The following is an 18,882-nucleotide window of genomic DNA, read 5'->3' on the forward strand; positions in this document are numbered from 1 at the left end:
TTGGCTCCATTGCACAATGGTGGATGGGAACTTCTCATGAAGGGAGTTTGATTTGCTTATTCCCCTTCCAGCCTCTCATTTTGCACAGATCCTCTGTCTAGTCCCCCTGTTTTGTGCAGCTGTGGAAGATCCAGGGACGAATCAGTTCTTTAAAGAGGAAATGAAGCATTGCCTTCCCACGGGAGAATTCCTGAAGACAGAAAGAGAGGGTGGTTAGCACTGCAGCCTTGTCCTGGCTTGCCTACACATGTAAGTTATTTCAGAATAAGCCAGGGGTTGAATGTAAAGCAGCACAGGCATTCCACAACTGCAGTGTGTGTTGCTGAAATCTCAGCAGAAGCAATGGGCTGACGTAGCTGCATGCTGATTCCTTGCGACTCCTCTGTGTCTTCTTGAGCTGTGTCCAACAGAAAGAAACAGGAGAAGATTTTTGGAACTTTGTGTGTGGTACAATATATACAAAAGCAGAAGTAAACTGCTTCAGAATAGTCAGGATTGAATAAAGAATTCTTATTTGCCTAACTTTATAATACTGAAGCAATGAGACATCTCTAGGACTTCTTTTCAGAGTAGAATGAGAAATCAAGGTGAAGATACATGGAAAGGTGACTTCAAGCCATTCTGTTCCTTCTGGGTCCCATACCAAAGATATTTCAGGCCTGCCTGTGTCCCCTTCAGCTGCACCATGCCTGGCTCTAGCAGGGCAGTGGGAAGCTCCCAGGTGCTCCTCACCACCTGAAAGGCACACAGCAGTGCAGGATTGCTCAAAGAGCCAGATCACAGTCCAGAAACATCTACTCCATTTCTGGATCAGCACAGATGCAATCCAAAGACAAACACTGCCTGGCATCAGTTTAGCCAGATTTCACCCAAGAATTCTGTATAACCTGAGGCACACCAGGTTTACAGAGATGGCTTTTAACAGAAACTCTGTGTCTACCATTTCCTGAGCAGTCTGGCAGTGCACCTTTGACTCCAGCTCCATTCCTCCAGCTGCTCACTGCAGGACAGATGCAGGGCAGTCAAACCAATATAAACTCATCTTGAGGGTGGCGAGGCCCTGGCACAGCTTGGCCAGAGAAGCTGTGGCTGCCCCATTCCTGGAAGTGTTCAGGCCAGGCTGGATGGAGCCCCGGGCAACCTGCTCAAGTGGAAGTGTCCCTGCCCATGGCAGGGTGACAGAAATAGATGATCTTTGAGGTCCCTTCTAACCCAAACCATTGTGTGATTCTATGGTAATAAATTGGAATAAAAGGTTTGCAGAAAGGTGACTGCTGAAATGAACACCATTCAGTGTGTTCAGTGTAAAATTAAATATGTTTTTAACACACTCTCCTCCCCCAAATGTGGTAGACTCCAAACTTCCCAGCTGGCTGAAGCAGAAGTACTTTATGGCCCTCAAATTTAGGAAATGTTTCCTCTGGATTTATATGTATGGACTGTTTTGTCTTCCTTAGAATGTGATCAGAGACTAATGAACACAATTTAATGTAACAATGGCTAAAGACTAGTTTAGGTTTTTTTTCCCCAAGAAGTCCTAGGCTGTATCTTTACCTGGAATAAAAAAAAAAAAAGTCTTTTAATGTACCTATAAAGTCTAAGTTGAAATAGGTTTTCCTACTGTTCTGCCACAAACTGACTGCTAGAACAGGGATTAGGTTCAACTTTTAGAGGGTCTATCAAAAAAAAAAAAGAGAACACTTAAGCATTTTTTTTGAGCTTCCATGGAGAAATCTGAGGAAACTGCATTATATTACCTGGGCCTCATTGTGTGAAACACCTCCAACTGTGAGCAATAAAGTAAAAAATGTATTTGAACAGACATAACATTTTTGGAGAGGGATGAAAGAAAAGCTCAATAAATCACATCAATTTGGGTGAAATCTGAACAACACTCTCGAACACCTTTCACTTGGCACATTGGCAGTAGTCACAGATATTTTCTCCTGTAGCTGGAACTGCTCTGCAGTGAGCACCTCCTGCTCTCTTCCTTCCCTGCTTTTTTTCCAGCTCAGAGAAATGCAGTCGGGGAACAAGCTGATGCCTTGCTCCTGTTTTCTGCAGCAAAGATATAATTCTTTAGTCAAACACATCAATTCTATAGAGGTAAAGCCTCAAAAACAGACATACGCACAGTGCTCCAGAGAAGATGTACCATCTGCCTTCCCCTCTCCTCCTCCTCCTCAAAGGAAGGAAGAAAGAAATGTAGCAGAGCCTTAGCTCTTCATTACCTGCTTGCACTGACATTCATGAGATTCCCTGCAGGATTTTTTTTTTTTTTTTTGCTTAACCAGGCAGGATGAACACCCACAAAAATTGGCAAGGAGATGACTTTTAACTCATTTTCACAAACTGGCTCTATTTCAAGTAGACAGCGTCTCTCTGGTATCGAACCAGGAAAAAATTTGGTTTTGCTTTCCTCTGAAAAATAGAAAAGGCAAGTAGCCATCCTACTGGTTGCCTTGAATACTAACAGTGAGACATGATGTTTCAAGGATTAAAAGGAATTCAGTTTCACCTCTCAAAGCCTGAGGATGGAGTTCCATGTCAGCCTGATAACATATTTTAGCTGAGCATTGTAAAAACCTGAAGCAGAGTTTGCTTTCTGCATTGTCTGCCCCCTTGCCACTGCTCTAGAGGTGCAGGCACTATTGCCTGCAGCAGGGAACCCTCCGATGTGGAATTCAGCGCTTGGACATTGTGTCAGCAGAGAGCTGTCACTGCTACACCAGTCCTTAGAGTGCAACATTATGCATCCACGTGATAATTGTATACTGGGAAAATTAGAGTCTGGGTACAGGAGCAAAAATGTAACTTTGTTGGGATAGGTTTTTTGGATTGAGAAAAGTTAAATCTTCTCTTTCAGGGAAAAAAAAAAAAAAAAAAAAAAAAAAAAAACACCCAGAAAGGAAAAGAAAACCAACCAAATTTATTTTATCCATTGTACCCCGAGCAAGGAAATTTACTCTCTTGGAAGAACTATACAAGGCTTGACAAGGCTTGAGATAGACTTGACAGATGACTCAGATGAGAAACACAAAGAAGCAGTGGGTAAGAAAGTACTGTTGTAGAAGTGTGGCTGCAGAGTACAGGAAAGTATGTGCATTCTCAGATAATATGAATCTTACTTAGCTTTAATTTAAGTCACTTTGTTGTCTGGGTGCTACCAAGAAGTGTTATGCCAAACAAGTTATCCAAGATACTTCTCTCTCTTGGGATGGTTGCTTCTTGGACTTGGAATTACAACTCAGCTGATTTGAGTCTCTTGGGGCAGTGAGGTTCTGTGACTGCACGTAGAGAGTGGCATGTTTGAGAGACAACAACCAAACTCTGCCTGGAAATGACCAGATTTGCTGTACACAACCTCTTTTGTATGGCCCCTATTGCAAGATCAGCAAGCAAGGCCCAGGGAGGAAGCAGCACCCAACAGAATTACATGACTGAGGCTTTTATGAGTTACTGGAAGTCTTCCACAGCCTGAAGAAATAGTTGCAGTTTGTTGCATCAATAAGAGTACAGTTTACATTAGAAAGTAAAAGTATATTGTTCCAGGAAATTATTGCCATAGCTTGACACCACTTACTACCTTGAAGGTGAAGAGGAATATCACTACCTTGTAGTCATTAGCAACAATTCTGAACAGCTCATCAACCTTAATAGCTCCTGGGGCAGACAGGGAATCTTTGACTGCAATTGCTACCATTTACAAGGACAGATAGCAAGTAAACTCCTGAATATTGGCAACAGTGGGATGGATGATACTTTTGTGTTGCTAGAAATATATGCAGCACTGGAATCAGTTACTTTCCACCACTTTGTCTTGATCAAGAATGAGATTTTTACTTACCTTAGGAATTTATATGGTTGCCTTTCACCTAAACTTGTCAAAAATATTATAAGAAATATTGATGTTTCCTGTTTAAATATCCTCTGTTTCCTGGCTACTTTTACGTTTCTCCAGTGCCATGCTAGGTATGGAGTCTTGCTCCAGGTGAACACCAGTTGAATCAGCTTGTCTTGAGTGTGCTGAGTTAGCTCTGGATGGTCCTGCCACTGCATCTGGCTGCTCTTTGCTTTGAATTCAAGTTGAATTCAAGATAAATCTGTTGTTCAGATTTTCCACCCCTACTGGCCCAGACATAGTCTAGAAACAAGAAGAGATTCCTTGTATTTCATTCATCCACGATGAAGGTTTGAACCCAAACTCCAAATCCACATACTCCAGTCACTTTGCATTTTGTTACTACACTACAACAGTTTTGCCAATAACTACACACACAACTTCCCTGTAGGATGGAGAAACATTTTACATTAGCAAGGGAGACCTGTTGCTGCTGATAGAGTTAAGCCATCTCCCTGAAAAATTCAAGCTATCTAGCTTTTTTCACCTTTATGTGTTGTGTCTAATTTGACTTTGAGTTCCAGGAGAGGTGCCAGCAAATCTTTGTTAGTGAGAATATTGCTTTTTTCTACTCCTGAGCCACGGGGACTGTGCTGGGAAAACTTGGTATCCAGGACCTGCCCAGCATGGCTCCAGTCCACTTTCACCCCTCTCTGGGCAGACTTTACAGCAAATGATGTGCAATATCTCACTGCAGGCAACTCACCACCTCTGCCTCCCCAGAACACTGCAGCTGCTAGGAAAACCAGTATCCCTCAAATTAGACACCTACTTTAAAGAAGAACAGTGTGCTTCACAGCAACAGACATGATAAACGCAGTGAGTAATGACAGATCCATGTGTTAACAGCACTATCAGCCACCTACTGGCTCCTTTCTTCTTTTGATAAAGGCTTTTCTTCCCTGATTTTGCATGAAGCACATACTCCTCGTGTCGAGGTGGATCTCTGCAGAAGCAGTGGGAGCAGAAGGCAGAAGTTCTGGAGTCCTGACTGCAGCAGTGAAACAGGCTCAGTGCTGATCAAACAGCTGGGGCTCTTTGCCTCAATTTCCCCACTTGTAATAGGAATAATGCCTGCATTGCAATCACGCTGCAAGGTGCAGTTAATACTTCCATGGTGGTGCTTGGGAGGTGCCAAACATCAGATATTCCCAGGATACACCAGTAAATCAATAGTATCTACACAGGGAACAAAAGCAGGCACAGTTGCTAGCATAATGTTATGTATTTTGGTACAAAGAGAAATAAAAATCTTGCCTTCTGTCCTCAGATTTCTTGTCAAATATCCATTGCTTCACTTGCTGAAGCAGTTAGTAATACAAAGCATATTTCTTTGCTTTCTATCCTACTTTATTTTACACTAAAAAGTGAAGAACCATGATTGAATCTTAATACAAAAAAAGGGCTTAAGTTACATCCTCCTGGGATCATCTGTAGCAAAGCATAATAAGTTTCTCAATATCTGACCTAATTATATCTGTCCTTCTAAGTTTTGTTTCCCATAAGAACAAAATGTCTGGTTAAAAATAACATTTGAAACTCCTCCAAGTTCCAACAGAACTTTTTCAGCCTCTTTCAAATTTAATACTTATTTTTGCTTTAATTTTCACCCAACTTTAAAAGTTATGGTACGAAGGCTGGCATTCTGCTCCAGTTCCTAAATATGTTTGCATCAGATAAACTTGAGAAATAGGGGGGGAAACCATATTATGTGTGTTTGTTTCATGTTAGAAAAATATGGCAGCTATCGAAGCAAGTGACAGATACACATGGGGAAGGAAGGATGTGTTTGTGGTTGGACAGGAATTGGCTGTGTTAGAAATGCACCTTCTGATTCTCATCAAGGTCTCTTGACAGAAAACACCAGGCGATTCCACAGTGGTTGTTTGTCTCATCTGTCCAAGCCGAGCACCCAGTGTAAGTCACTGCCCCTGAGCAGGGGAGAGGGAAGGTGAGCAGGCCCCAGACTCTGTGACCCATCACTTCTGTTTAGAGCCCCCATGTCCAGGCAGGAGCTGGCAAGTTGTACTGCTGGTGGGATGGCAGAATTCTTCATACTCCTCTCTTCCTGCTGGCCCTGTTACGAGAGGGAATGTTTGGAATGCTTTGCATCTAAATCCACTTCACGCAGCAGCCAGGGATGCCAGGGGCCATTTAAGACCTTTGTGCCTAAGTTTCCCACCTGTCACCCATGGATAACAGCACTGACCTTCCTGAAGAGACATTGCAAGGCTGAAGGGCTAACATTTGCCAAGAGCTCAGAAACCAGGTCTAAAGGGTTAAAGAAATACAAAGGATCATTAGAAGCAGTCCCGTTCCATTCCCAGGGAGGTTGATAATAAATAATCTTTACACAGCACCCTCCACTGTGGATAGGCCAAGAAACAAGAGAGTGTGCAAACAGAGAAACAGGATTTTTGGATGGGAAATTCAGATTAGCCATTTTCTATTGAGAAGCTTTTTAGGCCTTGTGGAAGGAAGAATCTGGAGATCAGAGTGACTATTTGAACATCAAGCTTTGTGCACCTGCAGGAGTTCTGCATCCATCACTGTGGAGGGGCCATAAAGCCCCATCCTGGAGGTTTGTCAGTGGTGCTGCCTGCTCACAAAGCAGAGCTGGTGTGAGCTCTGTTTTCACGGTTCAGCTCACGGGAGGGGGGCACAGGCTGAACAACACATGCAGGTTATAATTGCCCAGTCGTTCTGCTTCAAGGGTCTGGGACACTTAAATGTCACAGTATATAAATGGGAATTGTTGGAAGACATAGAGCAAAGTGATTTCAAAGGCATCTGAGTCCAGTGCTTTTGCTAGTTAATAATACAGGTTCAAGGCTGGAGCAGATTGCCTAAATTCCCTCAGAAAGAGGCAGTGAAGAGCTGGAGGATGAGGCAGTAGCTCCTCAAGGTCTGGTTTTGCTGGATGGGCAGCAGCACAGGTTGGTGGTTATGATATTCCCAATGGATGTGTGCTTTCAGATCCCTGCAGGCTGAGACAGGCCGAGCTCTCCAGTTTCACTGACCTTGCCCTAGTCCTGAGGTTATTCTGCTGGTGCAAAACCTGACTGGAAGCTCTGAATCCTAGCATAACTTAAGCATTTGGCTTTTCCTTAAGAACTCCTGTGAGGGGCACATTCATACCTTTCCTGTGGGCTGCCTTGGGACCAGGGGCTGCTGTGAGTCCCCAGCATTAACTGCAGCACTCTGCTATGGGGAATTTGAGACAGAATCAACCAAAGGCTGCTCAGAAGAGCTGCTGGCACTCAGAACTGCTATCCTGAGAGCAAGGGGCCAGGGCTGAGTTGCTCCTGCCACAGGAAAGGGGAAGGAAGGGCAGCACTGTGACGGAAAACCAGGCTAGCTACTGCCACCCCTGCTGCAGAGATAGGAAGGGTGAAGACAGAAATGCTGTAGCAGGATTGGGCCCTCCCTTTACCCCCAGCAGCCTGCCCTGGCTCCCTGTGCTCCTGTGCCAGCCACTGCAGCCATGGGCACCCAGCACCAAGCCTGGCAGAGTTCAGGAACTGTTTGAACAATGCTCTCACACTCATGCTGTGACTCTTGGGGATGCTGCTGAGCAGGGCCAGGAGACGGACTTGATGATCCTTGTAGGTCCCTTCCAACTCAGCTTATTTTGTGACTCTGCAATTCTCTGAGCCTTGTTTCCCAGGGCTGATGCCTGTGCTGCTGGGACAGCCTGAAGTCCTGTGCTTGTGCTGTTTGTGTCCAGCACTCACCCTGCGTGGGGAGCACGTGGCAGGGTACATTTCCCTGGGAAGCTGGGAGGCTACCTCTGCAGCATGTCTGCACTTGGTGACAAAACACTGCCTAGCCCCTGCAGAAGGCTCTGCTAATACCTAATGTCTGCTTGGACTAGATGATCTCTGTAGGTCCCTTCCAACAGAACTATTCTATTCTATTCTATTCTATTCTATTCTATTCTATTCTATTCTATTCTATTCTATTCTATTCTATTCTATTCTATTCTATTCTATTCTATTCCATTCCATTCCATTCCATTCCATTCCATTCCATTCCATTCCATTCCATTCCATTCTCAGAGCCATTTTACTCTTCCCAGTGACAGGATCCCATAAGGAGGCACTTTGCAAAATGTTTGGAATCAAGGCCTCCCCTCCCGAGACAAAAACCATCGTGGGGTGGCTGGGGCTGGCAGAGCCTCCCATCTTATCCCCTGAACAACAAAACCACCAGGCAAAGGAGGAAAGAAGACAAGACAGCAGAGCTGAGTTTTACTTACGTGGCATTACAGCTACTTCAGGAATGGAATACAACAGTGGGACCCTGGCTCACTTCTAATGCAAAGAGGATGTTACCTGTGAATTAAATACAGTGTGCTTCTGTTCTCCATTTTCTAGCTATTCTCCTCTGTATAAGGCGTTCATGTGAGTATACCTGTTTTGTCCATCCCTTTTTTTTTAAAAAAAAGTAAAGTATAGTAGAAATAAAGGATCCTAGATACTTCTGAAGGTTTAAGTAGCTCAAATTTTGGAAATGGGAGTGGGGGGGGTGTCACTAAGATGTTTTCCAATTAAAAATGGTTTCCAAGCACTGAGCCCATAATGTTCTTTGATGATCTGTCACAGCTCTACCACTACCACTTTGGGAAGCAGTACATGGGGAAACGGCTGTTACAGAAAAGCCAGCGAGATAAATCTTGAAATAATTTTACCAACATTAGGCATCCTATTTTGGGAAGAAACTGAAGAGAGGAATTTTTTTTCCACAGAAAATATTGACATTTCCAAAAGCAAGATATTCATAGGTGATGAGACTGATTTACAGCAATAGTGCACACAAATATTCACTTGCTCCTAGATTGTGAGCAGGAATGTCAGGCTCGTTTCTAAATTGAGCACTTGTACCTGTATGTGTAATATTCCAAACATAGTAGATGCACACTTTTTCCCTATGTCTGAATTTGAAAAGCGTGTTCCTTGCTAGATTGAACTCATTGCTTCTCAAATATCTTCTCTAAACACGAGTTTGCATGTGACATTCATCCAGGAGTTCTCTGCAGATTCAGTTCTGATGCTGTACTTTCAGATGTTATTTGTTTTCATTCTTCCACAACATTTTTCAGTCCTCCCTTTCATTTCTTTCTAGCTCTCAATAAACCTTTATAATCCTGATATGCTGTTTTCATAGTTTGTCCCATAATCTCTTTGAAGAGGCTGGACAAGCTAGACCATCTCTCAAATGACACTAAACATTTTCCTAATGTGGATATTATGTGTGCCAAGAAATTCCTGCATTAGTTTGAGTACTCCCATACTGCATTCGTGAATGTCAGCAGTAGTCACAGGAGCTGTCTGTCCTTGCTGGAGAATCCTTTTTCCCAGGAAGGATATTTTGCACCTCTAGGTTACCGCATCTGCCACTGCCAGTTCTAAGAGAGTTTCCCATCCCTCAAGAGGAAATATTCGATCACCCACCCAAAGCCCATCAGGATGAATTCTATTCAGTATCTAAGCAACAATTTAGATAGCAAATGTTGAGGGGGGAGGAATTTATGGCCAAATACTGTCCCAATGTCTCTTTTTAAACAATGACATTTTTTTTCTGCTCCTTCTCTAGACCAAGTTCTGATCACTCAGGAAAGGTCAAAGCAAAGACACTTTAAGCAGAGAGACATAAAACCAGGATCGTGTCCCATGGTAACTTTGGATTTCCATCAGAGCTGCTCTTCAGCTGTTGCAAGAGCCTTTACACAACCAGTGTTCCTCTGCTCCTTTCTCTGCCCTCTGGGGAGGTTTCAGCACCCAGGCTGTCACAGAGCTGGGCCTGGGGGCTCAGCCGTGCCCTGGCTGGGAGGCAGAGCCCTCCCACTGCACCAGGGCAGCCTGCAGGGCAGCAGGGCTGCTGCTGCTGCTCCCAACTGCTGCAGGCCTGCTACAGGGAACCAGGGCTTCTTCTGCTCTCTCTATGTGTGACAATGTTCAAATACCTAAGTTAAATCCAGGCTTATCCTCTCTATTCTTTACATAAAAGCTTCCACTCAAAGCAGATGTTCTCAAATCTATTATCCTCTATATTGTTCATATTGATTCTAATTTTTCCCATGTTGCTCAAAGCTCTATCCTCAGGTGACTGTTCTCTGAGCTTTCCCAGCTCAGCTTTACCTTTCAAATAAGATTTATCCATTAAAAAACAATTCTACTGCTTTTGCAGCTATCATTTTGTCACATATGGATTTATTCAATAAATGCTTTTAATAGCAACATTTCTAGGCTTTGTTTGTCAAGAGCTGCCAGGCTTTTACAAGCCAGGGTTGGCACAGACGCTGAATTGCCTCTCTGTACCCAGGGGAGAGTTTCCTGCTGGTCATGACAGAGGTCCTGCACACACAAGTAAATGAAAGGAAATTAAAAATATGGGTAGCTACATAATTCACAGCCAGTAAATGGTGAAGAATATCAAGCTTCCAGCAACTTCTGGACCTCAGCAAAGCTTCTAGCAAAAGTAGGGATGTGTGATTTTAATTTGCAGTTCCAAGATCTACTGAAAAACCTAAAAGCCCGCTTTCAACACAAGCACCAGGACAGGGAACTATATAAAGGCCATCAGCAAGACAAAATTCAGCCAGCCCAAGGGCACTGGGAAGTAACAGCTGACGGGACAGAAGAGAGGTCAAGGTCAGTACGCTAAAAATCTTTCATTCACGGGTCAGCCTGAACTTAAGCAGCATTGCTGTTCCCTGCCTGCTGTGGGGCAATGGATGTCCAGGATTTGTGCCTTGGTGCCCCCTGCATCCACCCATGCAGGACTTCACAGGTGTCTCTTGAGCAACTGTGGAAGGTGGTGGTGAAGAAAAAAAGAGGGAATATTTCCCTCTGCTCTGTTTCCCCAGTCCCTTCCGACGTCCTCAGACGTCTATTGCTAAAATGTCCTCCTTGAAAGTGGCACAGTACTAAGTTTGTCTAAAGCCAAATCAAAAGAGAAAAGAAAATACATTGCCTAGTTTTTTAGGCTTTTTAAGAACTCTAAACTTGTTTTGGTGCATTTTTCACTTTCTTTCAATGAAATATTTAATACAGTCAGACATTAATAGGATTTCTTTTTGCTCATCTTCCTCCATTCTTTCTATACTTACCCATTCAGTCCCACAAGGACTTATTAATTAAATTCTCTTAGTACAGTGTTATCTCTCTTCAACTATCTCTATTTTCTGTACTGCAGCTTGTGTACATTGTAGAGAGAACCAGAGAGAGCAAAGAACCAAATAAAAGATCCCTCCAGGAATACAATATTCGATTATACAAAGAAAACCAGCAGTTCCGATTGCTCATCCTTATTTCCCAGAGGAGGCCTCAAATGTCTTTGTTCTTTGGCTCTTTAAAAAGAATTTCCTTTTCTGGTAAGATCATTTTACCTGTGAACTGCAGGCCAGGCTTCTGGTCACATTCACCTGCTTTTCCATTAGCAGCTGTTAAAATTGTTCTTCCCCATGCTCAGCCTCCACCAAGCAGCTTTGGGGTATTCTGCAGCTCTGCCTGGCTTTGTGCCCAGCTCCAGGACCTTCCACCAGACCTGAATTTCCAGGGGGGACATGGCCTCATGTGAACCACACAGGGGGCTCTCCTCACAAACATCAGAGCATCATAAATGCATTATTGCTGACAACAGTGACGATGAGAGGCCAGGAAAGGAATGAGCATGGGGCCCCACACCCCCTCTCATCTCCTGAAGGGCTGCACTTGTTTTATGGACAAAGAACAACTTCTACTCGCAGATCTGTCAGTCAAAGTCAGCTTCCCCAGTGCTAAAGTGACCACAAATAACAGAATAACTCTTACAAACTTAAATGGGAAGTACAGTAGTATATACAATTAACAGAGCGTTTCAAGTTGTGAACTCCCTGCCTCCTTGAAGTCCACAAGCTGTATGACTCACAGCTACACACACCTAGGGCATATGGGCACACAGACATGTCTTGATATGTTCAGTATTTTGTTCTTGTCTAAAGGTTGCAAAATGGAATGGGAAAATACATTTGCTCCCTTACACTGGGAACTTGGTATTACCTCTACTTTACTACCATTTCCCAGCTGGCTAAATATCGTATCATTTATGTTGGATCTACCCCAGGATTAATGGCATCATCTGTACAGTGTTAACAGCCTAATCTTGCTAAATCTCTTTGTTTTGAAATTTGGTTGTGCCTGATCTTCATTATTTTAATTGTTTAATATATTATAATTAATTAGATCTAACAGCTTCCAATTCAGCCTGACATATCCACACCTGTCTTCAAGCTGTGGGAAGCACAAGACAAACCATGCTGATTCCAGGCTGGCTTTTCAGTGCACAGACCAGGTACTATTTTTGCCACTGTCTTGTTTATCTGCAGGCAATCATCTATCTTTGTGTTTCTCCAAGGGATTCCAGCCTGCTGTGTTTATAGCCTAACTGGATCTCAGCACAGGTTGACATCTTTACATGCAAGTGTTACAGAAGTAGGAATATCCACCCACAGCCCCCCCAGACACAGCCCCCTTCTCAGTGGGACTGGCTCCTGTTTAAAGCCAGCACACCATAAAGACCGTGATCATGGACACTTGTGAATATGTATGTTGTTTCAGCATAAAACGTGGAAACCTTCCTTTCCTCCCCACCCACCTCCAAGTTCTGGCTAGATTTTGGTACTTCCCAGAGGACAGACTTTCTGCCTACACCTCTTACTTACTGTGCATGACAGAGCCCCATCAGTCATGTCAGTTTTTCCTGAAAATGCTGCTGCTGTTGCTGCTGCATGCACACGCCTGGCATCCAGATCCATTGCACCATCTCTGCAATGGTGCATCTTCATTCTGCCCACATCCAGGCTGAAGGGAAGAATTTTTTTTGCCGGGGATTAAGAGCCAATTTTTTCTTCTGAAGGTAGAGCTGTGAGAGGAGCAAGCTTTCCTTTCCAACAGTGAATGAAGCTGCCTACCTTCTCTTCCCCATCACCTTAACACAGCACTTCAGTGGGAAGAGCTCGGGACATGGAGGACCCAAATTCAATCCATTCCTCCACCTGAGAGAAGGCAAATCCATTTCTTCAGGGCACACTCTTGCTATCAGTCTCCACAAGGGGATCCTTAGATTTTGTTAAATGTTTCTCCAAAAATTAATAACAAAGCATTGATGCTAAGAGCAATAGCAGATGATCTGCTGTCCAGAGCTCACAAGCAAGGGTGAAAAGATTTGGTTCTGCTCTGTGCCCTAGGGACTACTTTTGCATCTGGCGATTACAGTGTAAAATAAACTCAGGATGTCTTTCTGAGGAGTATCAGGGTTCCCTAGCACCCTCCTTGCAGCAGTAGGCAGTATGGCAAAAGACCAAACCCCCTTTTATATATATCAAATTAGACTTGACTGAATTCATCACAAAAAAGAAGATGGGAAGAAACAAACAGATGCAGAAACCTGCCTCTGTCATCTCCACAAGAAACCCCCAACCTGATAAAAGATATTCCCTTTGGCATTGTGGACAGCCACTGCCTGGGCTCCCCTGGCAGCAAGGAACAGCTGCTCCAGGGAAGACACAGCAGGTGTGACCTGCAAAGAGCAGAATGCACTTGGTCCAACAAAGACCCCCCTACAAAGTTACCAAACAAGCCCCCACTGATAGCACACCTCAGACATACTGCCTGTGCAGTACCCATGATTTTGTGGAGCCAGCCACCTCTAAAAATGCCTAATCAAGATTAAGATCCTCCCCCCAAAACCCCAGGAAAAACATTATCTTACTTGGGGACCTTGGTACAAAAGAGCAGAGAAAAGGATCTCTAGCAAACATAGAGACTGATTTCAAAACACTAGGGAAAAATATTTTTGCATCCCTTTAATAATTGTTAGATCTGTAAAAATATTCAGTTAGAACAACTGTAATCAAAATAATATACTGTGTATTTTTGTCATCTTGTTTGGGGATTCTTTTCCACACCCAAAACAGCACAGGCTTGGTTTTAGGCAGAGACTCTTTTCTTCTTGCAATTTATTTTTCTTCTGAAGAAAACATGCTTTCAAATTAGATGCAGGATGGATTCATGAATTTGAAACAGTTTGCAGGCTGTTAGGGGGGAAAAGGGAGAGTTTGTGGCATTGGGGCCAGGTATGCTCACATCCACCCCAGTAGCCATGACCACAGACTGGGAGGAACCCGGCAGGAGCTGTTGTAGCCAAAGGAGAATTTGTCAGAGCAAGAAGCTTGCTGGGGAAGGGAGGAGCAAGACAAAATCACCAGCAAGGCTGCTCTGTGGGAGGAAGATCACGGCAGGAGGGAGAGCGGGAATTTTTGGTTGGTGGCAAAGCACCAAGGCACAGGAGAAGAGCACTTTAGTGCTGCATATATCCAAATATTGAGCAGTCCTCGACCACCCTCTGAGCTGTTATGCCATATTTACTCTGGGAAGTGATCTGCTGGGGATATAAATTGTATAAATGTCAGAGCTGTGCCAGGGAATGTGTGAGCCAAGGGCAGGACATGCCAAGCAAACTCCCAAATCTCCCTGGGAGTGGCACACTGTACAAGTGCCAGGAGAGGCTTCATTTACAGCCAAGGTGAGGTATGTCAGTCTAGCTTGTTAGTCAAAACCTGAAGGAAATATCTTCCCTGAGTCTGTGTCCCGATGCTGAGGATTAGGTTTGGTGTTGCAGACCAAGTGCCTATGCACCGAGAACTTAAAAGCTTCATCAGAAAGAGAACTCCTAACTGTGCTTTCCCCATCACCAGCTACCAGAAGGAGATGGAGAAAACAACAAGTTCAGAGAGGCAGAAAGTTTCTTCATCAGTGCTGAGCAGCTTAGCATAGACTACATTGACAGACAGATATAAGCCTGGAATTCGGGACATTTTGAGAACTTCCTGCCTGAACATCAACCACAGCTCTAGCTGGACATCTCCAAATCTCCACTCTGTCTTATAAACTGCTTCTTAAAAAACCCTACCCCCTCTGCTTTCTAATAGTTGCAGGTTACAGTACAGATCTTTCTACATCCCATGAGACTATCTATGGATCTCATCTGCAGTAGTGATTTTTACTACTTCTTTTTTTTAGCCCAATTTTTAAACTAGATAGGTTTCATTCTTCTCTTATTACCCTCCTTCTTTTCTGTTTTCACAGTAAGTGGAACACTTTCTTCAGCAAGTTTTTTTCCCCATATCTTGTTCCTCCAAGTATTCTCCCTAGAAAGGCACCTAATCTCTGCCTTTGAGTTCTGAGCTTTCCTTGTGCACACCATCTCCTCTGAATAACTGGTTTAATCCATAGCCTAGCAAGTCTTCCTGTGCGCTGTTGTCTCCATACAACTTTTTGCATTTGCAGCCATGAGCTGTAACCAGCTCTGGTGACAGTTTTTGTGTAAAAGAAGAAAAATGACATTGTAAAATTTGAAGCTGATCAACAAATCTGTTGGTGAAGCTCAGAGCAACTCACAGCATTCTGAAGTTAGTCTACTGCTATTATTGCTGCTCACATGCTGCTTATCGTATCACAGAGATCATCTGGTTACAGCCTAGTTACACTCTTAATTAGCCAAGTTTGAAAAAACTCAAATAGTTTAACTGAGAAGTGAGACATTAACTATTTGAGAGATAATATCATCTATAAACTCAGTAGTCTTGTTCAGGAGTTTAACCTTTTTCTCATTGAAACATCCTTTTCAAGTTAAGTAATACAAAAAAGAGAACTCAAAAGTTGGGAGAAAAAAAAAAAGAATGCCTGCCCTGTGACACCTTAAGCCTAGAATATTTTTCTTCAAAAACCTTTCTTTGGGGCTTAGGTTGCAAAATCTGCCCTAGATAAATTACAAGAAAGATTGGCTTGGTAACTCTGGCACTAGCTTGCGAATATGATCTGAACCCCCTTTTTGGCCTCAGGTTTTTCCATATGGCCACAGGGAAATCCTATGGACATTTGCCTGAGAGCTCTGTCCCTACAGAGCCTTTCCCTGCAGCACTGGGTGTAGATGTCAATTCACTGCTGACCTTTAAACGACTGTAAAACTGTAACTTGGCCACACTGCAAGTACTCCCACTAATTTTATACTTCCTGGGGCTTATCTATTATGCAAAACCAGTCAGGTTTCACAAGCTGGAAGTCTTGTAGAAGAGCAGCTTTTATCACAGCCCAGTAGTATACATGTGTGTAGTCTTTGTTTTGACATCAGCTTAATTGTGTCCTGTTTAGATAATTGACAAGAGAAGAACTACAAAAATTTCCAGGCTAGATGTTACCCATCTTGTGGAAGAATCTGATAGAAAAGACAAAGGAGGCAAGGCATTTTTCTTTGTTTCTCCAGCTAAGCTGATTTGTAAAATATACAACTCTCACAGGTTTTTTTAGTAATACAGACCCTGTGGGACAGTTGTAAAACTCCACATAAGAACATTATAAAACCATTGCAATATACTATTTGAAATGTGCATATAGATTTAAAAAAGTAATAACTTGCTTCATTCTAGTTAGCATCTCTTAAATTAGATACATTAGCTCCCCCACACAACAGCTGGGTCTTCAAAATGTCAGGTAGCTGACAAGGGGGCATGATAAGAATCCACAAGTGTTTCAGGAGTATAAACATCAAAGCAAGAGATTCTCCAGTCAGGGTGGAAAGGGGTATGTACCAATTAGTTTTGTTGCAGCTACTGACAGGAGCACATCCTAACAGCCTGGCTGAACTTCTTGGATGAAGAAACAGCCAGCCATTAACTGGCTCACACCAGGGTATATCTGAGACCTCATTTCTAAATCAGACAGAACTCTTAGACCAGTTCAGTTACAGCAATTGATGCTGAGCCAGGAGAGCAAAGGGAATACAAAGATAGTAACAGACTCCAGAGATCCTGGGAGGAAAAAAAGGTGTTCAGGGCCAAAAGGAGGAAGAAGAGGCAGGGCAAGAGCATCAAGTCGTTCTGTAAGAAATTAAACAAACAAGGTGGGGTTTGATTAATTGTTTTCACAGACTTAAACTCCTTGTCTCCTAAAATCTCCTCTGCCATTACAAGCTCAGGTTCTCTCCCAAGGCCCACTGTCCATAGGGCAATGCTATGCTCAGTCAGAAATCCCTGAGCCATCCCTGGCGGCTCCCAGCCGCCGTGCGAGGGCTGCATCCCCCTGCTCCTCCTCAGCATTTCTTTATGTGCTTTGTCCTCTGTACAGCTGCACTTCTTCACAGACCTTATTTATCTTGAGATTTCAGCTCATCTCTCAAATCTGCTTGAAACCCAGTCCCAAAGTTTTTCGGGGGAACTGCTGAATGTACAGAGAGATAAACAACACAGTCTCACAAACCTACCCTCAAAGGCAACCAGGGTAAAAACCGCCAGGTTTTAATTTCTGATCCTGTTTGTGCTAAATGTTGTCTAACACTTTGGCAGCAATATATGGCCCTGAGATCTTCCTTCAATATCCTATCAGGAATATAAAATAAATTCTGATAAATGTACTCAGTGTAAAATAAAGCGAGATGAAATTGGTTGCTGGGATGCAAAACTGAAGCTGACAGGCAGTTGTGAGGAAACTTGCAAGAAAATGCTTATTTTATGTATTCTTTGGGGCTTAGCAGCCTGGAGCTGTCAAGATGGTTTTGCACATGCTCAGCAGCAAAAACAAGGGAACGGAGCAACTTTACCAGTAGAAAATGTAAATTCCTACCGCATTAAGCAAAGCTTCAAGATTAGAAGTGCTATTAATGCCTATAACTTGAATAAAGTTACTTTAGTATGTATTTAGGGGCCTAAGTTTTCCTTGTAAAACTACATTTTGAATCTCTTTAGTAGCCTGTTGTGATAATTTTGCCAAGGCCTCATGGATATCTAAGTAAAATATATTAGTAAATCTACCTCCATCCACAGCTCTATTGAACTGTTCAGATACCAGTAAGTGATTAATGAGATTTTTTTACTCTAGAAATTAAAAAGGACCACCTCATAAAATGGCCTTTTGAAGTGCTGGCTCATTTCATTTTTAATAAAATTCAAATTCAAATGAAATTCAAATTATTACCTGATAAACAATTCACTGTATTAATAATTCCTTGGATTACCTTCTAAACATATAGGTTCAACACACTGAACCTGTATGTTTAGAAGGTAATCCAAGGAATTGATCCTTTTAATGGCAAATGTTTAGAGTGAGAGTTTGGAAGTTGGTGTGTATTCTTTAGGAGCTATGGTGTTTGATTTTTTAGGTCCTCCAGAAATCCTCAGAATATACCCTATGAGACTTACCTTTTTTTTTTTCCTGATCCCTCCAACTCAAACAACTATGTTCTATTTCTAAAGAATGCAAAGAAAATAAATAATTTATCTTTTAAAAATAAGAGACAAACTCAGGATAAATGCATGCGAGATTAGAAGCTTTGAAATTAAGTGGCACAATTGATTTGAACCAAGACATTATGGAGCCATTCTCCTGACAACAACATTAAAATAACATTAGCTACTAAGAACAAATAAATAAAAAATAAGTCCAAAAATAAATCAAAGTAGGTATAGTAGGATGATGTTAGTCTCAAGTTTGCTTCAAGACATCCTGTCTCTTCTGGCAACACTTTTTAAGTGTTATCCTGCTCACTCATAGTGGAAATGAATACATAAAGAGTTCTGAGTTCCCAAATCCCAGTGGCTATTGTTTGCAAAGAGTAAAGAACCGTATTCATGTATAAATGAACAGGATCACTCTGGATTCAGTAATTCAGCCCTGTGTGCAGGACTGGGATAAGACTGATGCACAGGTAATTCATCTATGCCATGCTAAGTTCACTCCAAGTCGTGCTTGCAGCCCCAGAGGACTCAGGCTCAGTCAGAGCTCCCAGAGGAGCGGGTGCCCGGCCACCTCCACAACCCCAGGGCACAGCCTGCCCATTCTGGCACCACCCCCTTGCTTCCTGTGGGGAGAAATGGTGAAGGAAATGGATGGGATGGGCTCTGTGTCTTTGGAAGACATGCAAATATCTCAGCATGAGGCAATCAC

The sequence above is a fragment of the Prinia subflava genome, chromosome 1, assembly GCF_021018805.1.
Source record: "Prinia subflava isolate CZ2003 ecotype Zambia chromosome 1, Cam_Psub_1.2, whole genome shotgun sequence".
Lineage (NCBI taxonomy): Eukaryota > Metazoa > Chordata > Aves > Passeriformes > Cisticolidae > Prinia > Prinia subflava.